The sequence below is a fragment of the Sus scrofa genome, chromosome 2, assembly GCF_000003025.6.
Source record: "Sus scrofa isolate TJ Tabasco breed Duroc chromosome 2, Sscrofa11.1, whole genome shotgun sequence".
Lineage (NCBI taxonomy): Eukaryota > Metazoa > Chordata > Mammalia > Artiodactyla > Suidae > Sus > Sus scrofa.
In genome coordinates, this window is record NC_010444.4 from 48754884 (window position 1) to 48782114 (window position 27231).

At 44.7% G+C, this 27231-nt stretch overlaps 1 protein-coding gene and 1 long non-coding RNA gene across 5 annotated transcripts in view; one reads left to right on the plus strand and one right to left on the minus strand.

Annotated features, from left to right (window-relative positions):
- The window catches only part of MRVI1 (murine retrovirus integration site 1 homolog), a 185511-nt gene that overhangs the window by 9509 nt on the left and 148771 nt on the right, over positions 1-27231 (plus strand). The gene's annotated exons all lie outside the window — the stretch shown is intronic.
- On the minus strand, positions 20567-26764 carry LOC110259302. The gene is made up of 3 exons (XR_002341576.1): positions 26133-26764; positions 25354-25471; positions 20567-21305 (listed from the first exon to the last, which is right to left on the minus strand). It is a non-coding gene; the product is annotated as an uncharacterized LOC110259302 (long non-coding RNA).

The window sequence follows — 27231 nt, forward strand, 5'->3', positions numbered from 1 at the left end:
ATGACACTTAATATCCTGTCATAAATCCTTTCTTGCTTCATGGGCCTGGAGTGGATTTTCTGCTCTGCAACTCACCAATGCAAATGGGACAGAGAGACTTTTATTGCCGAATTGCTCTTGGAGAAGGCGCTGTGGGTGTGCTTTGGAAGACTGCCTTGGTCAGTCCTTGGAGCCGGGATAGTTCTCCTCCCTCACCAACCCTCGACCCACCCTAGGAGTCAGCTGACGCAAAGGCTCGGAACCTTCCAAGCTGCTTTTGAAAAAGAGTGGGAAAGAGACCAAAGTGTAGAGAGAAGGCCCAGGTACTCAGTGGATGGCAGAAGGCCAAGTGCTTTGTCACATGACCTTTTACCAGGACCAGTTCTCCCATATTTTGTAAAATCTCTGTGTATATGGAGTTCCCAGGTGGCTCTGTGGGTTAAGGATCCAATGTTATCATTGCCGTGGCTCATTTTTTTTTTTTTTTTTTTGGTCTTTTTACCTTTTTCTAGGGCTGCTCCCATGGCATATGGAGGTTCCCAGGCTAGGGGTCTAATCGGAGCTGTAGCCACTGGCCTACGCCAGAGCCACAGCAATGAGGGATCCAAGCCATGTCTGCGACCTATACCACAGCTCACGGCAACACCAGATCCTAAACCCCCTGAGCAAGGGCAGGGATCAAACCCCAAACCTCACGGTTCCTAGTCGGATTCGTTAACCACTGCGCCACGACGGGAACTCCTGCTGTGGCTCTTGTTACTGCTGTGGCGTGGGGTCCATCCCTGGGCTGAGGACCTCTGTATACCATGGGGAATAACCCACCCTCAAAGCAATACCTGTATGTATGTATGCTTGGTGAGATCAAATTTTTCTATTGTGAAAGCCAAAGGAGTGACGGAACTTCATGTTGGGGAGGATGTTGTACGGGAACAGAAGTGGCGCATGGGGAAGCGAGAATTGTGGGGTTTTTTGTTTGTTTTGTTTTGTTTTGTTTTGTCTTTTGAGGGCTGCACCCACAGCATATGGAAGTTCCAAGGCTAGAGGTCGAATTGGAGCTATAGCTGCCAGCCTACGCCACAGACGCAGCAATGCGGGAATCAAACTGCATCTGGCTCATGGCAATGCCAGATCCTTAACCCACTGAGTGAGACCAGGGCTGGAACCTGAGTTCTCATGGATGTTAGTTGGGTTTGTTAACCACTGAGCCATGATGGAAACTCTGGAAGCTAGAATTTTGAGGGCTGGGAGACCGAGGCCCCCACAGGGACCCAGCAGAAATCCTGGGGAAGGTGTGGGACTCCTTAGCCCAGGCCTCCTCACTTGGACATCAAGGTGCAGGGGCCCTCAGCAGAGTCTGGAGGATGCAGGAATTTATTTTGGACTGGTTCCTTCGTATCCGGCGTGGCTCTTTACCTTATAGCTCTCCCCATGAACTCTCAAAACACTTAAGTGCCACAATCCTTCAGAGCATCTGTCACTTGGTCATCTATATTTATATGCATTTTTATTTGTTTACTTTCTTTGTGAGACTCTTAGCTTCTGGAAGACCTGTCTTTGAAGTTACTACATGCACAGTGTTGTATGTATGGGCCAGTATGCATTTTTTTCTGGGGAGAGTAGCCAGAACTTTAATCACATTCTGAAAGGTGCCCAGGATCTAGAAAGTGTTTAGAAGCTGCATAAGGAGGTCTTTTGGGATCATCTGGACACTAACTCTTTTTTTTTTTTGTCTTTTAGGGCCTTACCCACAGCATATGGAACTTACCAGGCTGGGGGTCGAATCAGAGCTGCAGCTGCCAATCCAAGCTGCATCTGTGACCTACATTGCAGTTCATGACAGTGCTGGATCCTTAACTCACTGAGCAAGGCCAGGGATCAAACCCACATCTCATGGATACTAGTTGGGTTCGGTTACCACTGAGCCACAATGGGAAGTCCAGGACACAGACTCTTTACTGCAGTTCAAAAAAGAGTCTTTTTTAGGGCTCAGCAGGTTAGGAACCCAACTAGTATCCATGAGGATGCAGGTTCGATCCCTGGCCTTGCTCAGTGGGTTAAAGGATCTGGCATTGCTATGAGCTGCAGGGTAGGTCACAGACACGGCTCAGATCTGGTGTTGCTGTGACTGTGGCATAGGCCAGCAGCTGCAGCTCCAGTTCGACCCCTAGCTTGGGAACCTCCATATACCATGGGTATGGCCCTAAAAATTTTTTTTAAAAGGCACCATTTTTTTTGAAAGTGAAATCCCTGTTATCCTCATGCTTGTCTCCCACTGAGGCTGAGCACCCATGGAGATCTAAGGCTCACAGGCTACACAGGACACCTAGACTCAGTTTCTGGTTTCATGATTCTGTCAATTAAGGGCTTAGGCAAGCAGTGTGTGTTTATTGCCTCTTGCCCAGAATGCCTTGCCCTGCTGTCGGAGAGGTTCACCAGCCAAGCTGATATCAGGCGAGTCCCACTGTGGGTAGGATCCATGGCCACTGTGGGCTTTCCAGCCTATTGTCTCTTAAGCTATAAATATTTATCAAATGAGCGTGGGGATGTCAGTCTCTGAAGAGTATCTGGAGTGGTGTGTTTGTGTGTGTTTGTGGGTGTTTGTGGGTGTGTGCGCACGCACGCGTGAACAGTGGGAGAGACTGTGGGGATGCGAGAGCCCTGTGGAAACTGGAATGTGATGTTGGTGCATTAATGATAGAGGACAAGAGCAATAAAAACTCCATCACAAGTCAGTGTCTCTGCAGCCCAGGACTGGGGGAAGATCAGCTCTCTCCTAAACTGGCAGGTGATGTTGGTGCATTAATGAATGAAGACAAGATCAGTAAAAACTCTATCACACAGAATGGGAGAAAATAGTTTCAAGAGATGAAACTGACAAGGGTTTAATCTCCAAAATATACAAACAACTTATACAACTCAACAGCAAAAAACCAGCAACAGATGGACAACAAGCACATGAAAAGTGCTCAACATCACTGGTTATTAGAGAAATGCCAATCAAAACTACTATGAGATACCACCTTACACCAGTCAGAATGGCCATCATTAATGAGTCCACAAATAACAAGTGCTGGAGGGGTTGTGGAGAAAAGGGAACCCTCCTACTACACTGTTGGTGGGAATGTAAATTGGTACAGCCACTATGGAAAACAGTATGGAGGTACCTCAGAAAACTAAATATAGAACTACCATATGACCCAGCAATTCCACTCTTGGGCACATATCTGCACAAAACTTTCTGCAAAACTTTTTGCAAAAGACACGTGCGTATGTTCATTGCAGTGCTATTCACAATAGCCGAGACATAGAAACAACCTAAATGTCCATCAACAGATGAATGAATTAAGAAGATATGGTATATATACACAATGGAATAATATTAGGCCATAAAAAAGAACAAAATAATGCCATTTGCCCCAACATGGATGGAACTAGAGACTCTCATACTGAGTGAAGTAAGTCAGAGAGAGAAAGACAAATACTGTATGATATTACTTATATCTGGAAGCTAATATATGCCATAAATGAACAATTCAGCAGAAAAGAAACTCATGGACTTGGAGAACAGACTTGTGGTTGCCAAGGGGGTGGGGGAGGGAGTGGGATGGATCGGGAATCTGGGGTTAATAGATGCGAACTATTGCATTTGGAGTGGATAAGCAATGAAATCCTGCTGTCTAGCACTGGGAACTATAGTCACCTGTGATGGAGCATGATGGTGGATAATATGAGAAAAAGAATGTATGTATGTATGACTGGGTCACTTTTCTGTACAGTAGAAAATTGGCAGAACACTGTAAACCAACTATAGTAGAAAAAATATAAATCATTATAAAAAATAAAGATTAAAAAAAATTGCCTCACAGTAAGTGTCTCTGCAGCCCATGATAGGGGAAGATCAGCTCTTCTCTAACTGCACACCTAAGCCCAGACACCATGGGTAGGAGTTACCATCATGGCTCAGTGGTTAACGAACCCGACTAACATCCACGAGGACGTGGGTTTGATCCCTGGCTTCACTCAGTGGGTTAAGGATCTGGCATTGCTGTAGCTGTGGTGTAGGCCCCTAGCCTGGGAACCTCCATATGCCACAAATGAGGCCCTAAAAAGACAAAAGAAAAAAAAAAACCACAGATGAACATCAGTGAAGTAAAGCCGCTTCCTGAGAACTGTTGAGTTTATAGACTTTCTAAAGATCCCACATTTATCTTTTGAATGCATCCAGTGACACATCCATTTGGCTGACAACTTTGCATATAGGGATGGTTTCAGTGAGGGAGATGGGAAAAGACTGGAGAGGACCAGCTTAAGTTTTTCTTGCCATTTTATGGTTTTTAACTTGGAATGATTGGTTGTTAAAATGAAATGGCTTCACTCCCAGTTGTAGTTCAGGCTCCAAGATTCTGGCACTTTCCAAAGTAAGATCACCTCTGAGTCTTTGCAAAAGGGTGGACCCTTGCTCATTTAAGGATATGAAAGAGCTGAAGTTGAGGGAGCCCCCAGAGGAGCACGCATGGGAGGGTAAGTTTGAGAAAAGCTGTCCCTGTTCTGAGTCCTCTTGCTACAACTGGAGAAGAGGTTCTGGAAGGCCTGAGCATTTTCAGGAAGCACACAGCTGCCGCTCCAGAAGCATGCCACACTGACCACAGTCTCACTAGCAAAAGAATATCCCTTCCTCCTTTCTCTGGATACCAATGAGCAAAACCTGGGGCCACTGCTTTTTCATGGGGCGTAGAAAAAGCAAACCCCTCCATGGGGACTTGTCAGCAGAAATAGCAGAAAGGATGAGAACTTGGCTCATGCCTGACTCCTGCCCCCAAATCTTGCTCCTGTGCCTCTAACCTCAATCCTATCCGGAATGTAGCCAGCAAGGAAGTCTGGGAAATGTAGTTTTATCTTAGCTGCTGTAGTACAGGAAACACCCCAAGGAGGTTGGGATGGGCATTAAGCATAATTAATCTTTTTTTTTTTTTTTTTTTGGGCTGTGCCTTCCGCTTCCCAGAGTAGGGGTCAAATCAGAGCTACAGCTGCCAGCCTACACCACAGCCACAGAAGCATGGGATCCAAGCCACATCTTCGACCCACACCACAGCTCACGGCAACGCTGGATCTTTTAACCCACTGAGTGAGTTGGATTCATTTTTGCTGTGCCACAATGGGAACTTCGAGCATCAGTTCACCTTATGCAACTCCTTCCTACTCCTACTTGGAGGCCCACATCAGATGCTGCCTCCTCTTAGACTCCTCTCCCACCTCCTCCACCGCCCCCCTGACACAGGAGAAAACTTTCTCCTCTGTGCTCCCACAGCTTATGTGACATGTCAGTTTCCTTTGTTAAGCAGAAAGTTTTTTGAGGGCAAGGATTTTTTTTTTTTTTAAATGGTGATATGGTTGATTTGCAATTTTTTTTTTTGTTTTGTTTTTTGTTTTTTTGGTCTTTTTAGGGCTGCACCCATGGCTCATGGAAGTTCCTGGGCTAGGGGTAGAATCGGAGCTGCAGCCAGCTGCAGCCACAGACACAACAAAGCTGGATCTGAGCCACATCTATGACCTACACTGTAGCTTGTGGCAATGCCGAATTCTTAACCCACTGAGCAAGGCCAGGAATCAAACCTGTATTCTCATAGACACTATGCTGGGTTCTTAACCTACTGAGCCACAAGGGGAGCTCCCTATTTGTGGTCCTTTTCATGATAGCCTATTCTGATCAATGTGAAGTGATGTTATGGTTTTGATTAGCATTTCTCTTGACAACTGATGATGTTGACCATCTTTTCAGTGCCTATTGGCCATCTGTATCTCTTCTTTGAAGAAAACGTCCTTTCTGATCTTCTGCCCATTTTTAAAATCAGATTTTTTTAAATGCTGACTTTCATGAGCTATTTATATATTTTGGCTAATAACTCTTATCAGTCATATTATTTGCAAATATTTTCTCATTCAGTAGTTTTGTCTTTTTTATATATATATATTTTTTTTTTCTAGGGCCACACCCGCTGCATAGGAGGTTCCCAAGCTAGGGGTCCAATCGGAGCTGTAGCCGTCGGCCTATGCCAGAGCCACAGTAACTCGGGATCTGAGCTGCATCTGAGCAAGGCCAGAGATCGAACCCACAACCTCATGGTTCCTAGTTGGATTTGTTAACCAGTGAGCCACAACGGGAATTCCTGCATGTGTCTTTTTTAAGGAAGGTTTTGTACAGATATATGCCCAGGAGTGGGATTGCTGGATCATATGGTAATTCTATGTATAGATTTCTAAAGTACCTCCATACTGTTCTCCATAGTGGCCGTACCAGCTTACATTCCCACAAACAGTGTAGGAGGGTTCCCTTTTCTCCATAACCCCTAGCACTTGTTATTTGTGGACTTATTAATTATGGCCATTCTGACTGGTGTGAGGTGGTATCTCATAGTAGTTTTGATTGGCATTTCTCTAATAATCAGGGATGTTGAGCATTGTTTCACGTGCTTGTTGGCCGTCTGTATATCTTTCTTGGAGAAAAGTCTATTCAGGTTTTTTGCCCATTTTTCCATTGGGTTGTTGGCTTTTTTGTTGTTGAGTTGTATAAGCCGCTTGTATATTCTAGAGATTAAGCCTTTGTCAGTTGCATCATTTGACTATTTTCTCCCATTCTGTAAGTTGTATTTTTGTTTTCTTTTTGGTTTCCTTTGCTGTGCAAATCTTGTCAGTTTGATTAGGTCCCATTGGTTTATTTTTGCTTTTATTTCTGTTGCTTTGGGAGACTGACCTGAGAAAATATTCATAAGGTTGATGTCAGAGAATGTTTTGCCTATATTCTCTTCCAGGAGTTTGATGGTGTCTTGTTTTATATTTAAGTCTTTAAGCCATTTTGAGTTTATTTTCATGCCTGGTGTGAGGGTGTTCTAGTTTCATTGATTTGCATGCAGCTGTCCAGGTTTCCCAGCAATTCTTGCTGAATAGACTTTCTTTTTCCCATTTTATGTTCTTGCCTCCTTTGTCAAAGATTAATTGACCATGGGTGTCAGGGTTTATTTCTGGGTTCTCTATTCTGTTCCATTGGTCTGTATGTCTGTTTTGGTACTGGTACCACACTGTCTTGATGACTGTGGCTTTGTAATATTGCTTAAAGTCTGGAAGAGTTATGACTCCTGCTTGGTTTTTGTTTCTCAGGATTGCTTTGGCAATTCTGGGTCTTTCGTGGTTCCATATAAATGTTTGGATTGTTTGTTCTAGCTCTGTGAAAAATGTCATGGGTAATTTGATAGGGATTGCATTGAATCTGTAGATTGCTTTGGATAGTATGGCCATTTTTACACTATTAATTTTTCAAATCCAGGAGCATGGAATATATTTCCATTTCTTTACATCTTCTTTGATTTCTTTGATTAATGTTTTGTAGTTCTTGGCATATAAATCCTTTACCTCCATGGTCAGGTGTATTTCCAGGTATTTGATTTTTTGTCATGTTGAGTTTATTTATTTTTTATTTTTATTTTTATTTTTAGTCTTTTTGCTATTTCTTGGGCCGCTCCCGCGGCATATGGAAGTTCCCAGGCTAGGGGTCGAATTGGAGCTGTAGCCACCAGCCTACGCCAGAGCCACAGCAACGTGGGATCCGAGCCACGTCTGCAACCTACACCACAGCTCACGGCAACACTGGATTGTTAACCCACCTAGCAAGGGCGGGGACCGAACCCGCAACCTCATGGTTCCTAGTCGGATTCGTTAACCACTGCGCCACGACGGGAACTCCTATTTTTATATATGATTGAGAAAATGTTCTAATTTCATTCTTTTACACGTAACTGTACAGTTTTCCCAGCACAACTTATTGAAGAAACTGTCTTTTCCTCATTGTATTTTCTTGCCTCCTTTGCCTTAGATTAACTGACAAGTGCATGAGTTTATTTTTGTGCTCTCTATCCTGTTCTATTAATCTATGTGCCTATTTTTGTGGCAATACCATACTGTTTTGATGACTGTAGCTTTGTTGTATGATTTAAAGGCAAAGAGTGTGTTACCTCCAGCTCTTTTCTTTCTTTTTTTCTTTTTGTCTTTTTGCCTTTTCTAGGGCCGCACGTGCGGCATATGGAGGTTCCTGGGCTAGGGGTCGAATCAGAGCTTTAGCTGCCAGCCTACACCAGAGCCACAGCAATGCCAGATCCGAGCCGCATCTGCGACCTACACCACAGCTCATAGCAATGCCGGGTTCTTAACCCACTGAACAAGGGCAGGGATCGAACCCGCAACCTCATGTTTCCTAGTCGGATTCATTAACCACTGTGCCACAATGGGAACTCCAAGCTCTTTTCTTTCTTAAAACTATTTTGGCTATTAAGCGACTTTTGTATTTTCTTGTAAATTTTATAATTATTTATTCTAGTTCTATGAAAAATGCCATTGGTGTTTTGACACGGATCTCATTGAAACTGTAGATTGCCTTGAGTGATCTTGTGATTATTTTAACAATATTAATTCTCTCAAAAATGAGTATATCTTTCCATCTGTGTTTAATTTCTTTCATCATTGTCTTATAGTTTTCCAAGTATAGGTCTTTTACCTACTTAGTTAGATTTATTCCTAGATATTTTATTCTTTTCGACATGATTGTAAATGGGGTTGTTTCCCATTTAATTTCTCTTTATATAGTTCATTGTTAGTGTATATAAGTGTGACAGATTTCTATATATTAATTTTGTATCCTGCAGCTCACTGAATTCATTGATGAACTCAAGTAATTTTCTGGAGTCATCTTTTCGATTTTCTATGTATCGTATCATGTCATCTTCAAACAGTGATACTTTTACCTCTTCCTTTCTAATTCAGATGTCTTTTATTTCTTTTTCTTGTCTGACTGCTATAGCTAGGACTTCCAATACTATGTTGGGAAAACTGAGAGTGTGTACCTTGTCTTGTTCTTGATCTTAGAGGAAATGCTCTCAGTTTTTCACCACTGAATATGAAGTTAGCTGTGGGTTTATCATATATAACCTTATGTTAAGATAGTTTTCCTCTATACTCACTTTGTGGAGAGTTTTATATATATATATATATATATTTTTTTTTTTAAGGGCCACATCTGCAGCATATGGAAGTTCCTGGGCTAGGAGTCAAATTGGAGCTGTAGCTGCCAGCCTACACCACAGCCTCAACAACGTGGGATCCAAGCCACATCTGCGACCTACACCACAGCTCGCAGCAACGCCATGTCCTTAACCTACTGAGCAATGCCAGAGATTGAACCCATATCCTCAATGATACTAGTCAGTTTCTTAATCTGCTGAGCCACAACAGGAACTCTGTTTTATCATATTTCAATGTTGAATTTTGTCAAAAGCTTTTTCTGCATCTATTGAGATGATCGTATGATTTTTATTCTTCAATTTCTTACTGTGGTGTATCTCATTGACTGATTTGTGGTTGACCACAGGGATTTTATATGACTCATTTCTCTGTCTCTTGCAGCTATATGTGGCCTGGTAGGTAATAACCGTGATGATTTTAGAATATGCCCACACATCGTTTCTTCTTTCTTCAAAAAGTAGAGCCTCGTTCTCCTCCTTTTAAGTCTGGGTTAGGCTTACTGACTTGCTTCTAATGAATAGATTGTGGCAGAAGTGATGAATGACTTATAGCTTTGTGACATTGACAAATAATGTTTCCCTGTGTGGGGAGATTGAAAGGAATCCCAGTTTGGTGTGTTCATTTCTAGAATCTGACAGTTGAGATGATCTCCACAAGGTCTGCAGATGAACACATAAATATGGATGCCTGCTGTGTACCAGTCCCTGTGCTACATTCTGATGCCAGAGAGGCCAAGCTGGCTCAGTGTATCCAACTCAGCTCCGAGCCCCATGGAGCTGAAAAGCCTGGGGATCAGGGCATGTGCGCAGAGAGTAGCCAGAAGCACTAGTGAAGCCATAGGCCAGATGTAGCAGATATATGGCATATGCCCCACTACCCATGTCCACACTTTCATCCACTGATAGATTTTAGGATTTTTCCTTGCTGGGCCCAGATGTCACATCAGAATCTTTCTCAATACAGTGCTCCAGGCAGCCACTACCAGTAGATTGGAATTGAATTGAATGGGACATATTTACCTTCCCTTTTGTAGGCTCAACCTAAAGTGGGACTCTAAAATTTTGCCAGAATTCCCCTTGTGGTGCAGTGGAAATGCATCCAACTAGTAACCATAACTTTGAGGGTTCAATCCCTGGCCACAATCAGTGGGTTAAGGATCTGGCATTGTGAGCTACAGTGTAGGTCACAGACACAGCTCAGATCCCATGTTGCTGTGGTTGTGGAGTAGGCCAGAAGCTACAGCTCCAGTTCGACCCCTAGCCTGGGAACCTCCATATGCTGTGGGTGTGGCCCTAAAAAAAATAAAGCAAAAATAAATAAATAAAATTTTGCCCTTTCACAATATATGTGAGATTAGAATATACAACTAATGACATTTAAAATGCTAATCCATGTCTCTCAGAAGGTAGGTTGTGCACTTGAGGAGGTCCTGCCCTGGTGAGAAGATGGGTGAGCAGAGCTCAGAAGTGAAGCAAGTCCTCTGCCATCACTTTCTGGAAGGCTGGCCTTGGTCCCAATTGGTGGGTCCATAAGCTCATATCTGAGACCCCAGACCCTTGGAGAAGCAATGGTGGCCGGCTGATAGTGCCTGGGAAACACTTGGGAAGTGGCTGGGGCACATCTGCTGGCCTTTGTACCCTCTCTGATAGGAAGTCAGGGCTCAGAATCAGAAGAGCAATGTGGAAGGCATGTCCTGTCCAGAGCTGTTAAAGGCCTTTCATGACCCTTGGACTTGAACCAGATATAGTAGGGGCTGAGGAACCCCACATGTAAGCCTCTAAACTTCAACTAAACCCAACTCTAAACCTGCAGTTGGGTGAACTGCCTTACGTGGGATTTTCCCCGTTTGCCTCATGTGCCCAAGGGGCATTATTTCTTGGGCAGTTTGACAAGAAGTCTCTTCTCTTCTCTTCTCTTCCTTGTTCCCACCAATGTCAGGTCCAAGGGCATCAGCCTCAGAGACCAGTTGCTCCTGACCTTGGGCAGCATCTTCCCCAAGGGGATCCTGTGGCCTCTACCCACCTTCTGGCCTTGAATTTCAGCCACTTTGGTCTCTGTGGGTCCCAGAATCTACATTTCTACCCCTGTCTTGTCCTTATTCCAGCTCACAGCAAGGTTGGATCCTTAAGCCACTGAGTGAGGCCAGGGTTCAAACCCGCATCCTCATGGATACTAGTCAGATTCTTATTCCCACATTTCCTTTTTTTAAAAAGGCCCTAGTCATTGGATTAGTGCCCCTCCCCTCCACTGACCTCATCTTAACTAATTACACCTGCAATGGTCCTATTTCCATTAGGGTCACATTCTGAGGTACTAGGGGAGGAATTTTGGGATGATGCAATTCAACCCATTATAGCAAGTAAACTATCATTATTTGTCAGAAGCTCTTATAATCAATGAAAATCAATGAAATTTTAGTGAAATTAAATGATAACCATTCTAGGAGTTCCCATTGTGCCAGCGGTTATGAATCCGGCTAACATCCATGAGGACGTGGGTTCGATCCCTGGCCTTGCTCAGTGGGTTAAGGATCCTGCAGTTGCTATAGCTGTGGCATAGACCAGCAGCTGCAGCTCTGATTCAACCCCCTCACCTGGGAACTTCCATATGCCACAGGTGCAGCCCTAAAAAGATAAGGAAAAAAAATGGTAACCATTCTAAATGAATTACATTCTAGTGAGATACCTGTTGTATCCACCACACACTGGTAGTGGCAGGTCTATGGGACCCCACAAGCCTCTGAGTGCACATATAGGAGTTTATCTTACAGAGGTGGCAGTAGTGGTGGGGTGGTGATGTTGAGTGTGGACTTCCAAGGATCAGACAAGCTATACCTGAGCATGGTGTCCATGTCGGAGCCCTAGGACTGAGGGCTGAGCCCAAATCCTGACTCTGTTCACCTCTTTTTCCTTCTACCTCCAACCCAAGTGTTCTGTGTCCTTTGGGCATCTTTTCATGTGTCTGTTGGCCATTTGTATATCTTCTTTGGACAAATGACTCTTGGGGTCCTCAGTCCATTTGTTAATCAGATTGGTTGTTTGATGTTGAGTTGTATGAGTTCCCTTCTGTAAGTTGTTGGGATTTTCATGTGCCCGTGATAGGAGGTGGGCTCAGTATCTTCCTGTTCCACCACCTTGGCCACTTACTAGCAATCTTTTGCAAGTAATGACATGGATAATTAGAAGCATTTGGAGGATTCCAAAACTTCTATTTCACTTGAGTGCATTAGTCTCTCTTTTTGTTTTTTGTTTGTTTTTTTTGCCTTTCCTTAGGGCAATTGTTCTCAAATTTCAGTGGGAATTTCTGAGAAAGCTTGCATTAGAAATGACAGAGGAGTTCCCGTTGTGGCTCAGTGGTTAACGAATCCAACTAGGAACCATGAGGTTGCAGGTTCGATCCCTGACCTTGCTCAGTGGGATAAGGATCTGGCATTGCCATGAGCTGTAGTGTAGGTCACAGACATGCCTCAGATCCTGCATTGCTGTGGCTCTGCTGTAGGCCGGCGGCTATAACTCTGATTAGACCCCTAGCCTGGGAACCTCCATATGCCGCAGGAGCAGCCCCAGAAAAAAAGGCAAAAAGACCAAAAAAAAAAATATATATATATAAAAAGAAATGACAGAATTCCCTGCTCTACCACCCCCAGTCTGGGGTAGAATCCAGGAACCTCAATTTAAAGCATGCATAGTAGGAGTTTTGGCTGTAGCTCAGTGGGTTAACCTGACACAGTGTCACTGAGGACATGGGTTCAATCCCTGGCCTCTCTCAGTGGGGTAAGAATCTGGTATTGCTGCAAGCTGCTGTGTATGTTGCAGATGTGGCCCAGATCCCATGTTGCTGTGACCTAGGGAACTTCCATATGCTGAAGGTGTGGCCCTAAAAAGAAAAGGAAAAAAAAAATAAAGTGTGCATAGTTGGTGATCACATGTTGAGAAGTACTATGTTAGGATAGGCTTCTAGATGTAAACTTGCCTTGACAGTAATGAGGGGAGGGTACACGATTCCAATTTCATACAATTTTATTTCTGTTTATACAAGGGATTTTGTTGAATGCAAAACCAAATCCAGGAGTTCCCTGCTGTGGTGCAATGGGTTAAGAATCCAGTAGCAACAGCTTGGGTCTCTGGCCCAGTGCAGTGGCTTAAAGGATCTGCATTGCTGCAGCTGTGGAGTAGGTTGCAGCTGTGACTTGGATTCACTTCCTGGCTCACGAAATTCCATGTGCTGGGGGTGTGGACATTAAATGAATAACAAAACAAACAAACAAAAAAATGAAACAAAACCCCTCAACAAAACAAAACACCAAAACCAAAAAACAAATACAATAGGCTATTTAGGTCACTTTCCCTTTAAGTACATTCACAAATCAGGAAAGAAATCTTTCTCACCAAAGTATTCTCCTAGGTTTTGGTTCAAAGCCTATGGTCACTCTTCTGAGGGTAAATTTTGCATGTCATTTGTTCAGATGAAATGGTAATTGCTGACCCTCCAAATGCCAAGTGTGGGGCTGCTTAAGGCCTTGAACAGTCTGGGCCTGCAAAAGAAAGACTCTGGCACTTGGAGTATTTTCAGTGCTTTCAAATTCCTGATTTGTTCTTTCCTGAATAGATTTGCTTCTTCTAGAAATTCACTCTCCCTGTGAATTAGGACAAATTAGCCTTGTGCTTGCTGAGTACTTGCTGCAGGGTCTGCTTTGGGACTCTGCCCCTCTTGCCGCTCTTCTAGCCAGAACTGGAAGCTCCCAGGGTGGGGTTGGTGGCAGAGAGTTGCAGCCAGAGATGGCCTTGAGGCAGGGAGGTGGCCATTCTTGACAGATGAGGAAGGGGCATGGAATTCAGGACCTTCTAGAACAACCTTGACCTTTAGGGCTATTCCTGGGCAGGTTTAAATTTTGACTTTCAGGATGTGGAGTTAGCGAGTGGGGGTCCTTCTTTAGAGAGGCTTCTGGCACTGCAGTAGCAGAGGGAGTGTCCCATAGGAAAACAGGGAAAGACATGAAAAAGGAAGTGAAATCACATTAGAAGAGAAAAAGGGACTACTGAGGCGAGTGTCAGAGCAAAGGCATTGGAGGGAGGCAAGCAGATGTGGTTTACAGAGACAATTCTTGAGTTAGGGAGGTTTGGGTTTGAATCAAAACTCTGCCCCTGCTAGCTGTATATCCTTGGAGGATACTTCACCTTTCTAAGTCTTAGTTTATGCAGAATAAGGGTGATAATATTACCTATAAATAAATTCTTGTGTGAATTCAAGTAGTTTGCACAAAGTGCTTAACACAGCTTATCTGGCATATGGTTACCATTGATTGGTGCTAACTCTAACAACCATAGGCCACCTTTTTAATTTTTCTTCTTTGTAGGGCTGCACCTGCAGCATATGGAAGTTCCCAGGCTAGGGGTCAAATCGGAGGTGCAGCTGAGGCCTACAGTCACAGAAACACTGAAATCTGAGCCGCATCCTATATACCACAGCTTATGTCAATGCTGGATCCCTTAACCCACCAAGTGAGGCCAGGGATTGAACCCACATCCTCAGGGACACTATGTCAGGTTCTGAATTTGCTGAGCCTCAGTGGGAACTCCCATTGGCCATCTTCTTGATTTTGCATTTAGTTGTTATGAATTGCCTTCCCATCTTGGAGTACAACCAAAATCATCTCCCTTAAAATTTCCAAGCTCCCACATGTTTGTCTTTTAGCAGAAAGTCCATCCTGAAGTATCTTCCACTTGAAGTATCCCGTCCCTTGAATTTTTTAATAACCTCAGAGGCTTACGCAGTCCAGAGGGACAATCCTGCTGTCAAATGCCAGGCAGAGAGGACTCTTGAGTCTCATTGGTCCAATGATGATGTTAGTGCCACTCTTTCTATTGCCATTGTATGGTGTCAGAGTTGAAAACAGGTCTCATGTAGTTGTGGAGTGTGGCTATGATAAGGCCCTCATTAGTCTACAACTCTCTGTGGTAGATTATCCTAACTAAGCCTGCCTTATGAAAGGACTGTCTTTCTCTCTCTGCTGTCTAACTTGACCCTATCATTTGCTTTTGGCCAATGAGATGGAAGTAACACATGCTGCTTCCAATGAGAACCTTCCAGAGCCATCACTATCTGTCTTTTCCCTCTGCCATAAAGGTTGTTCCTTCAGTTTGAGTCCTGGAGTGAAGAGTTCATGGAGCAGAACTGTAGCCAAATCACAGTCGGCATGTGACATGACTATGATGCAAACCTTTATTGTTGTAAGCCACTGAGGTTTGGGAGTTTTTGGTTACTGTGGCATAACCTTCTCTAGGTGACTGATATACTTCCTTGGGTCACTGGAGTGACTCTTATTTAGGTTCTAAAGTTACTGTTCCTTGGAGTTCCCAATGTGGTGCAGTAGAAATGACTCTGACTAGTATCCGTGAGGATGCAGGTTCGATCCCTGACCTCGCTGGTGGGTTCAGGATCCAGTATTGCCATGAGCTATGGTATAGGTTGCAGATGCTGCTTGGATCCCTCATTGCTGTGGCTGTGGTGTAGGCCAGAAGCTGCAGTTCTGATTCGACCCCTAGCCTGGGAATTTCATATGCCACAGGTATGGACCTAAAAAGCAAAAAATAAAATAAAAAATAAATGAAATTATCGCTCCTTTAGCTCATACATTGGATGTGGGGATTACACCCAAAGCACACCTCCATGTCAGGGCAGCTTGGTTGGGAGGGACCCGCAGTCATAGCTGTGCGCTAGAGCAACCCCTGCTCCTCTGTGAACATTTAGGATCTTAGCATCAGCTGGATTGCCAGCATAGACCCTAATGGTGTGTTGCCCTCTGGGGCCCTTGGTATGCCTTTCTGCTCACAGATTCCAACTGGGGCCCTTCCAATACATCAGTGAGGTTGTAATAATATTCTTGCAAAAGGAGAGAGGTAGGGACCTTGCCTCCTATGATGATTTACCATAGTAGGCATATCATAGATATTTGGGTAAAGTAGTCTTTGTCAGGCTACAGGAGTTTCTCTTATGTTTCTTTCCTGCATGCAAGCACTTATTTACCTTATAGTTGTTAGAGGAGGTCACTCCATTGATTTTTTTTCCCCCACAGTAGAATCTATTCCAATGTGGTTTGCCATCCCCATTTCTAACCATAGCAAAAATTACAGGGCATTTTCTGAAGTCTATATTAGCAGTCCCTCTGTTATATGGTGATGTTTTTATGGCGGTCTTAATGAGAGGGCCTGGGGAGTTCCCGTGGTGGTGCAGCGGTTAATGAATCTGACTAGGAACCATGAGGTTTGTGGTTCAATCCCTGGCCTTGCTCAGTGGGTTAAGGACCTGGTGTTGCAGTGAGCTGTGGTGTAGGTTGTAGATGCGGCTCCCATCCCTCATTGCTGTGGCTCTGTTGTAGGCTTCTGGCTACAGCTCTGGTTGGACCCCTAGCCTGGGAACCTCCATATGCCACGAGAGCAGCCCTAGGAAAGGCAAAAAGACCAAAAAAAAAAAAAAAAAAAAAAAGAGGGCCTGGGAGCAGAGGAGGTAAATGACTCCTAATGAGGCAGTATCATTTGTTCTACCCCATCCTCCTTTTTCTTTTAAACACTCCGAAAAATAACATTGAGCTCTGAGAGTTCAAAGAATTACTCTAATACAACATGAAAGGAGCCATTGCTCAGGCTTTCATATTAACACAACTGGAGGAGGTATATGAAGGGTCCAAGGTCAGCAGTGGGTCTTTTAAAGCAGGAAGGAGGAGGGCAGACTTAGCTGAGCTCAGGGAGAGGAGCTTTTGATACAGAGAGCAGACTCCTTTCAGTCTCTGGTGTCTGGTTTCCCTCTGCCAGAGGGTGTAAGCAACAGAGTAGCATTTTAGAAGGGTCTCTCTGGCTGCTCTAGAGGGACTGGATTGGGTTGGATAAAGGCAAGAGTAAAGACAAGGAGATTCATTTAGATGAAGTAGAAAAGATCCATATTTATTGAATGAATGAATGAATGAATGAATGTTAAACTGTGGATTTTAAATTGTGGCTTTGAGTCCTGTGGCCAAAGGCCATTCTCTGTAGTGTGCATCATGTTCCCTAAGGATGATGTGAGCTTTCAGACTTCTGGAAGAGTAAAACCCTGCCCTTACTGCTTTCTTCCACTGACCCTATGGATCCTCACTCTCTCCCTTCCTGGCAGGTTCCTTTGGCTGTAGTCTCTGAGATCCTATCCTGTTTTCCTTTGAGAAATTGGGTGTTTTTGGAGCTTGATCACAAGCTGGTATTAAGTCTGGTTCTGGGCTTTGATGTACTTCCCTTCTTCACCTCTCATAGTTTTTAGCTATGTCTTGCTTTTTTTTTTCTTTTTTTCTTTTTAGGGCCACACCCATGGCATATTGAGTTTCCCAGGCAGGGGGTATCGGAGCTACAGCTGTTGGCCCATGCCACAGCCACAGCAACCTGGGATCCTAGCCACGTCTGTGACCTACACCACAGCTCATGGTGACACAGGATCCTTAACCCACTGAGCAAGGCCAGGGATCGAACCCACAACCTCATGGTTCCTAGTTGAATTCATTTCTGCTGTGCCACAATGGGAACTCCCAGCTGTATCTTGCTTAATAGCAGGCACTGCTTCTTCTGAGAGCCTTTCTGGTTCACATCACATTTTTAGCCCACCAGAATCCTCACCCACTCCCTGTATGCACATTTAAAACAAAAGCAGGTTCCTGTGGGCCATGGGGTGACAGCTTCCATGTAGAGCCAAGGTGGTGCCCAAAGCTATGCTTCTTCAGGAGATGCCTTCTCCAATCAGGCCCTTTTTGCTCTTGGGAACCCATCACCCAAGCGCCCTGTCCTCAGGGTCCTTCCTTGAATTTTTTCATTCCCAGAATGCTTTCAACATACGGGGAAAAAAAAAAAAAACAAAAAAGCAAAAACTGATCAGCATTCCCACCCAAGAAAGATAGCGGAGGTCCCTAGCACCCTCAAAACTAGTTTTCGGAGAATCCAAAACAGGCCGAGATGCTTTAAGAAGATGTCTTTTGCTTTTAATCCAGAAGAAGGAAGGATGGTCACAAAGGAAGGCTCAGATCCAAAGTGAATTCTTTTGTCTAGTACATGGTTTATTTTAAATGTGAAAGTTCAAGGTTACAAAAACAAATGGATTGGATGGGGGCATTTGTGAATTCTGAGGCATAGACATTTCACCATGTTTGGAGGATGTGCTCAGATATTTGTTTGTGCAAATTTTGTGATTGTTGAAATAAAAGAGGTACTGAGCCCAAGGAACATTGCCTCCAGAATGATGTGAAAAATAAATAAATGAGGGTACAGGGCCCCGAATCCCAAGGAAGGGAAGGAGAGTAAACTTGGCCTTGGTTGGTATTATCCTCACACAGCCTCTGGGTACCTGTTTGAAAAGCCTCTTTCTGATATAGCACATCATAGGTTGGATAGATTTATTGATTGAATGGAATAAACTGGGCAGGTAAACTGCAGTCAAGAAAATTGACCTACAGAAATGGTTTTCCTGCTTTTCTTCTATTTTTTACCTACCCGATTTTGTTAAAGTCTCTTTTTATGGACTTGACATTTTTTTTTCTTTTTTACAGCCACATCTGAGGCATATGGAAGTTCCCAGGGGGTCAAATTGGAGCTGCAGCTGCCGGCCTACACCATGACCCTTCAACACTGATCCCAGCTGCATCTGTGACTTACACCACAGCTTGCAGCAACGCCGGATCCTAAGCCACTGATCAAGGCCAGGGATTGAAACTGCATCTTCTCAGACCCTATGTCGGGTTTTTAATCTGCTAAGCCACAACAGGAACTTCTGAATTTGACTTTAGGGTGCATTGACTTCCTCAGGCAGCTTTGAGAAAGGGATTGCCTGGGGGTGAAAATTGAATTATGCTCCAGCGACTGGATTGAAGGAAAGAGCCTGGCTGGGCCTTGCGGTGTTCAGGTCCAGATCTTTCCAAGAACAGCTGTGTGATCTTGGATAAGGTATTTCATTTCACTGCCTTAACTGGAAAATGCAGACCGAACATTTGGGAGGAATACATTTTAAGAATAAGTGATGGATATAAATTGCCATGTATGGTACGTGGTACAGAGTAAGTCTTGTAAGACATGATATAACTCATGATGGAAAAGATTCACTCTGCTTGCCTTGTGCAGAGGAGCAGTTAGGAGGCAATTGTGTTGATGACATAGCAAGAAATTATGGAGGCCTAGGCAGGAGTAGTAGTGGTAAAAATAGCAAGAAACTGTCAGATTCTGGAGGTATTTTGAAGATAGAGCCAACAGGACTTTCTGATGGATTCCCTGTGGGGTGCGTGGGGACTTATGAATGAGTCATGTTTTGTGCTTGAGCAGCTTGAAGAATGGACTTGCTATTTACCGAGATGGAGAAAACTGAGGACAAAATAGGTCTTGGGGGTTGGATGAGTTAACTTGGCACTGTCTGTGCGACACTCAAGAAGAGGTATTGAGTGGGCAGTTGGACATATGTCTGTATGTCTTTGGATTTGGGGTGAGAGGTTGAGCTTGAGTTTGGACATGAATATTCTAGTCTTCAGAGATTTAAATAGATTTTTTAAAATTTTTATTTATTTATTTTTTTTACTTTTTAGGGCCACACTTACGGCATATGGAGGTTCCCAGGCTAGGGGTCCAATCGGAGCTACAGCTGCTGGCCTACACCACAGCCACAGCAACGCAGGATTTGAGCCGCATCTGTGACCTGAACCACAGCTCACCTTATCCCACTAAGCGAGGCCAGGAATCGAGCTGGCAACCTCATGGTTACTAGTGGGATTTGTTTCTGCTGCACTACAATGGGAATTCCAATAGATGGTATTTAAAATCATGAGCTCTGGAGTTCCCGTTGTGGCTCAGTGGAAAAGAATCTGACTGGCATCCATGAGGATACGGGTTTGATCCCTGGCCTTGCTCAGTGGGTCAGGGATCCAGCGTTGCCATGAGCTGCGGTGTAGTTTGCAGACACAGCTCAGATCTGGCGTTGCTGTGGCTGTGGTTCAGGGCAGCAGCTGTAGCTCTGATTAGACCTCTAGCCTGGGAACCTCCATATGGCACAGGTGTGGCCCTAAAAAGACAACAAAATAAAATAAAGTAAAATAAAATAAAATAAAATAAAATAAAATAAAATCATGAGCTCCACCTTACCTGTTTACCTCATTCCCCCACAGTGGGTTCTTTCTAGTCTTGTTTACTCCTCGCTATAAAAGAAAAGCTTTATTCCTACCTAAACTTTGAGATGCATGGAGATATTATGGTCGAGGTGATGCCCCTATTGTAACAGGGGCTTTTTCCCTCCTGAAATCATTTTCTTCTCATTTTATTATCTATCTATCTATTTATTTTTTGTCTTTTTAGGGCTGCACCACGGCATATGGAGGTTCCCAGGCTAGGGGTCTAATCAGAGCTGTAGCCACCGGCCCCAGCCCCAGCCACAGCAATGCAGGATCTGAGCCACCTCTGCAACCTACATCACAGCTCACGGCAACGCCAGATCCTTAACCCAATGAGCAAGGCCAAGGATCGAACCCGCCACCTCATGGTTCCTAGTTGGATCCGTTAACCACTGAGCCACGATGGGAACGCTCTCTTCTCCTTATTTTAATGATACCTTTGAATAAGATCTCGCCTTACCCCACTCCCACCTCCAAATAAGTAAAATAATGAGCTCAAATAAGATCCTCTTGGAAGTGAGTGGTGGATAGAGAAGAATCTAGGTCTGAGAACCAAGCCCTGGAGCAGCCCAGTGTTCCATACTGGGGAGAGGAGGAGGAACAAATGCACCCCCCCTTCCTCTTCTCTTATTGTGATGAAAAGGGGACTGCTCTATTTAACTCAACCTCACTTGAGCAAAACTGTTTGCAAGATCTCTTTGGGGTTTGCTTTTTAAAAGCGATATGTACTTTTTGCAACTTCAAAGTCTTTTAAAAGGGAAAAACACCCAACTCTGGGCTGTGGAAGAGGCCTCATGGTGCAGGCATTGAACCAGCAAGTCAGTGTCTCTGGAGATCAAGTTCCTCTCAGGATTAGTGAAATCGAGCTTGTGTTAGCATTAAGTTAATGATGGAATGTCAACTTGCAAACCGCAAAAATCCTTTTATGCTTCACATCTCTTTCCCTTTTTCATAAAAAAAAAAAAGCCAACCTCCCGCCTCCCAGCAACATCCAAAAGCCTATGTGAAGCCAGGAGGGAGAATCTGAGAAAGGTTTGACTCTTCTTTTGGTGAGATGAACAATCTGTTGTGTCAAGGCGCCAGCACCGAAATCCTGTGTGTGAAGAACAGGTTGAGATTATAGTGTTACTCAGGAGAGTTTAGGGAAGGGAAAGGTAGGGATACCTCAATTTTTGTGATACAGATCTGGGGGTCTCAGTGGACCAAAGGTTTTCGATGAACCAGGAATGTCTTGGTTGTTATAAAAGCCGATGCAATTGTAGGTTGAATTCAAAGAGGTCCTGGCCATAGAAAATCAGAATCCACTGAATAAAGAGGCTGCTGGTTAGTGGACATACAGTTTCTGAGATTGCTGGCCTCTAAAAAAGGCCACTGTATTTAACACATGCCTTCTCCCCCCCCCACCTCCCACCCCCACTGTGACCCCTAGAGAGAGATACCTGCTCCAAAGGTAGCAAATGACTTTGGAGACTTGGCTTTAACAGATAAGCTAGGCCATGGGAGCTCCTGTTGTGGCTCAGCGGGATAAGAACCTGCCTAGTATCCGTGAGGATGCGGATTCAAACCCTGGCCTCACTCAGAGGGTTAAGGATCTGGCACTGCCTCGAGCTGCTGCATAGGTTGCAGATGCGGCTCGGATCTGGCATTGCTGTGGCTGTGGCGTAGGCCAGCAGCTGCAGCTCAGGCAAGCAGCTGGAGCTCCAATTTAACCCCTAGTCTGGGAACTTCCATATGCCGCAGGCGCAGCCATAAAAAGACAAACGGTTAAGCTGGGCCAGTCAGATGCCTTTGAAAGTCTGAAACAAGACACTTGTCAGGTGGCTGGGGGAAGGAGACAGCTGGAGATGAGAGGCCATGTGAACCACAGCCAGGTGTCAGCAAAAGCAGGAGTGGAGAGAGGAGAAGGAGATGCACAGAGAGGAAGGAGAAGGAGAGAGGGGCGCGGGAGGGAGACAGAGACAGACAGACAGTCAGAGACAGGCAGACAGAGAGGATTATGTGGCCTGTGGGAGACAGACGGATAGAGACATAAGACAGAGCAGGGCCCTTGGGTCCTGACAGCTCTCTGCTCCTTTGAGGTCTGGGTATGCTTCCTTTCCTGTCCTTAGGTTCTGTGGGGGGGTTCAGTGATCACTGGCGCAGTCCCATTTACACTTGAGCCAGCCACATTGGGTGTCTGTTCTTTGAAACTTAAAAAGGTCTACACTTGCCACTTGCCCCATCCATTCTTTTTTTTTTTTTTTTTGCCATTTCTTGGGCTGCTCCCACAACATATGGAGGTTTCCCAGCTAGGGGTCAAATCGGAGCTGTAGCCACCAGCCTACACCACAGCCATAGCAATGCAGAATCCAAGCCGTGTCTACAACCTACACCACAGCTCACGGCAATGTGGGATCCTAAAACCACTGATCATGGCCAGGGATTGAACCTACAACCTCGTGGTTCCTAGTTGGATTCGTTAACTACTGAGCCACGACGGGAAGTCTTGGCCCATCCGTTCTGGCCTTTAGGCTCTGCTCCCTGTGCTCTGCTCCCCTCTTGGCCTAACCTGCAATTCTTTCCCCTGTTCTACTCAGCACTCGAGGCCCAGCTGAAGTTCTTACCTTTCTCATTGAGCTCTTGCCGACCAACCCAGGCCCCACAGGTTTCTTTTCCTCCCCTGAGCTTCTATGGGGCCACTAGACGTCCCAGCTCTGCCCTGTCTTCCTGTGAGTGGCCAGGTGGTGATCTGCTTAGGGGAAGAGCCCAAGTCTCATTTTATCCCCTACCTGCCTCTTCCCATCCCCTTTGTGGCTAAGGATTTACTCCTTTCTAAGGAGTACTTTGCTATTATTATTATTATTATTAATTTTTTTTTAGGACTGCACCTGCAGCATATGGAAGTTCCCAGGCTAGGGGTCAAATTGGAGCTGTAGCCGCTGGCCTATACCACAACCACAGAAATGCCAGATATGAGCCGCATTTGCGACTTATATCACAGTGCATGGCAATGCCGGTTCCTTAACCCACTGAGCAAGGCCAGGGATTGAACCTATGTCCTCATGGATGCTAGTGAGATTCATTTCAGCTGAGCCATCATGGGAACTCCCCTTTGCTATCATTTAAACTGGATCCTGGGAGGGAGAGGAAACACCTTATGTTAACCCGTCAGCTCTCTTGAATCACAAAGGGACTCTAGAATCACAAAGATCTGGGTTTGCAGATTGTGAGGCATTGGCAGGCTCCTTGACCTCTCTATGTCCCAGATTCCTCATCTAGGATGCAGTGGTGAGAAGCCCTACATCACATGGATTTGGTGAGGACTAACTAGACCTTCTATATAAAGTAGCTGACACAGTGCCTGGCACCATGTTCGGTAAGTGACACCTGCTGTATCACCTGCATTGACGCCTGGGTGCCATTCTGCTGGTTTGGCCACTTATCTGTTCATGTTCTCCTCTGGGGCCTCCTGAGTACCAGGCATGACACAGAGTCCCTAAGTATAAAAGGAACAGGGAGACTGATGCCCCCAGTGTGGTCATCCCGGCAGCCAGTCCCTGAGCTGGCAGTGTTCTTGGCAAGCTGCTGCTTCTCTTGGCTTGGCTTCCCTCGGCCCCAGGTCATGCTTTTGGCCTGAGATTTTTCAACTTCTTCCCCGGCCTTGAGTCTAAGGGCCTGTGGGGAGAGCTTCCCCCAAGCTGTGTGCCTGTGCGCCTCCACCAGCCCACTGCTTTGATGCCGAGGATACGGGATCATCTCTGATGGAAATGAGCTATGAGCTGGAGATTTGGGTAGAGTGAGGCCAAATCCCTGTGTGGCTCCAGGAACAGGGATAAATATAGCCCGAGTAATTGCTCATGCTCTTTTAAGGATTAAAAGTCAGCTTTCAGGCAAGCTGTGAAGCTCCATGACCAGGACAGCAAGGGACACAATGCCTTTTTTAGAGCTATGGTCAGCACTCCTTGTGCACTGCTGGATCCCGGGCCTCCAAATGCTATTCCCATTTACACAGGGGTCACCTTCACTAGTCTACACCCCATGAGGGCAGGGTTGGGTCTGAAGTGTCCCTACCACATCCCATCATACAGCCCTAGTCTGGCACACTCAATAAACATCTTAAATGAATAGCCTAGCTGTGAGAAGGCTATATATATATGTATATATGTGTACATATATACATGTATATATACACTTTGGACTTACGGCCCTTTTAAAAAAATTTGTTGGCGTATGGTTGACTTATAATCAATGTTGTTGTTATTGTTGTGTGTGTGTATGTGTGTATGTGTGTGTGTTTTCCAGTGGCTGCACCCATGGCATATGGAATCCCCAGGGCCAGGGATTGAAATCCAAGCCATAGCCGTGACCTATGCTGCAGGTGCAGCAACGCCAGACCCCTTAACCTGTTGTGCCAGGCCAGCAATCAAAGCCGCGCCTCTGCAGCCACCCGAGTGGCTGCAGTAGGATTCTTAACCTACTGGGCCACAGCAGGAATTCTCTACAATGTTGTGTTAATTTTGGGTACAACAGAGTGAATCATACTTCTACATATATCCATTCTTTTTCAGATTCTTTCCCCATGTAGGTGAGAAATACCTATATTGCTTTTTAGGGCCGCACCACGGCATATGGAGGTTCCCAGGCTAGGGGTCGAATCAGAACTGCAGCTGCTGGCCTACACCACAGCCACAGCAACACAGGATCTGAGCCGCATTTGCGACCTACACCACAGCTCACTGCAACGCTGGATGCTTGACCCACTGAGTGAGGCCAGGGATTGAACCCGAAACCCCATGGTTGGATTTGTTTCTGCTACACCACAATGGGAACTCCCATATATTTAAATTATAGTTGATTTACAGTGTTGTGCCAATTTCTGCTATACGGCAAAGTGACCCAGTCGTGTATGTGTATATATATATATACACATATATATATTCTTTTGTAAATATTATCTTCCTTCATGGTGTATCCCAGGAGATTGGATATAGTTCCCTGTGCTGTACAGTAGGATCTCATTGCTTATCTATTCTAAATGTAATAGTTTGCATCTACTAACCCCAAGCTCCCCATCCATCCCACTTCCTCCTCCCTCCCCTGAAGGCAATATTTTAAAAATAACCTTTAGGATAAGATCTGTAGTCCGGTTAACAATAACGTACCAATGTCCACTTCCTGGTTTTCACATCGTACAGCAGCCATATACGACATCACCACTGGGGGAAGCTGGGTGAAGTGTTCATGAGACCCTTTGGACTATTCCTGCCGCTTCCTGTGTGTCTGTAATTATTCCAAAATAAAAAATGAAAAGCCAAAAATAACCTTTAGTTGGGCCCATGCCAATACTCTGACACTTGGGGGAGGCAGTGCTGGAAGATGAATTGGTTAAATCCCTGTTCACAGCAATGCTTTTGTTTCATTATTATTTCTGAATGTAAACACATGACTTATTCATATGCTTCAACAATTTAATGGAGTTCCCAGTGCGGCTCAGTGGGTTAAGAACCCGACGGGTATCCATGAGGATGCAGGTTCCACCCCTGGCCTTGCTTAGTGGGTTAAGAATCTGGCGTTGCCACAAGCTGTGGTGTAGGTTGCAGATGCAGCTCAGATCCTGCATTGCTGTGTCTGTGGTGTAGGTGGGCAGCGGCAGCTCTGATTCAACCCCTCGTCTGGAAACTTCCATATGCTGCAAGTGTGGCCATAAAAAGTGAAACAACAACAACAACAAAACTTTACGTGTATAAATAGGCATACAGTGGATACTACCTGGCCTTAGCCACTTAGATTCTCTCCCCACAGGCAACTAATGTTGATGTTATTTGTGTCTTCTAATTTTACTGAGATTATGGGCACACACACGTGCATACTTGTGAATGTGTATGTGTCGATATAAATATATTCTTTTCTGTGTGTATCTATGTCTGTTCTGCTATCTTACCTCTTTCGCTTAACCATGTGATCTTGGAGGCTTTTCATATCGCTGCACAAAGGGCTTTCTCATCCTTCGCTGTGGCTATACCCATCATCTTTTATGGCCCCCAGTTGGTGGACGTTTATGTTGTTTCCAATCCTTTTGCCTTTGTAGACAAAGCTGCAATGAATAATCATGATCATCTGTCATTTCCCAAGTGTGGGAGTGTGTTTGTAGAATGAAATTCCTAGACGTGGAATTGGGTCAAAGGATACGAGCCTTATAATTTTGTTTGTGCTAAATTGTCTTCTCTAGAGTGTGTTCCATTTCACACACCTGTCAGTACTGTTCTTTAGGAAATGCTTGTATTCATGCAATGATTTTAAAAGTTATTAGGTGACACCGTCGCAAGTCTGGTAAAAGCTATGGGCCCAAGAAAAAAAACAGAAATCACACACAGTTTTGCATATAATTTTAGTTGGCTCAGAGATCCCCAAAGGCTCTCCATGAACCCTAATTTAAGAAACCCTGGCTGAAGGGAAGGAAGTATGGTAAGGGGGAAGAGCTTTAGGGCCAAACTACCTAAATTTGCCCCTTAATCCTACCACTTACCAGCTGTGGAACATCAGACAAGTCAGCCTCTTCAAGCCTCAGTTTCCTTTTTGTAAGAATGGTAAAATAATTCTTTTTTGAGGCATTGAAATTCTTTAAAAAATTTTTTATATTTTATTTATTTATTGTCTTTTGTCTTTTTAGGGTCACACCCACGGCATATGGAGGTCCCCAGGCTAGGGGTCGAATTGGAGCTGTTGCTGCCGGCCTACGCCACAGCCACAGCAACACCAGATCCAAGCTGTGTCCGAGGCCTACACCAGGGATCAAACCCACACCACAGCAGTGACCCAAACTGCTGCAGTGACAATGCTGGATCCTTAACCCACTGCTCCATAAGGGAACTCTTGAGATTCTTTTTTTTTAAATTGCTGAAGAGCTAATTTACAATGTTGTATTAATTGCAGGTGTACAGCAAAGTGATTCAGTTTGGATTCAATGTTTCAGAATGTATATATATATATATCCATTCTTTTTCAGATTCGTTTCCCTTATAGGTTGTTACAAAATATTT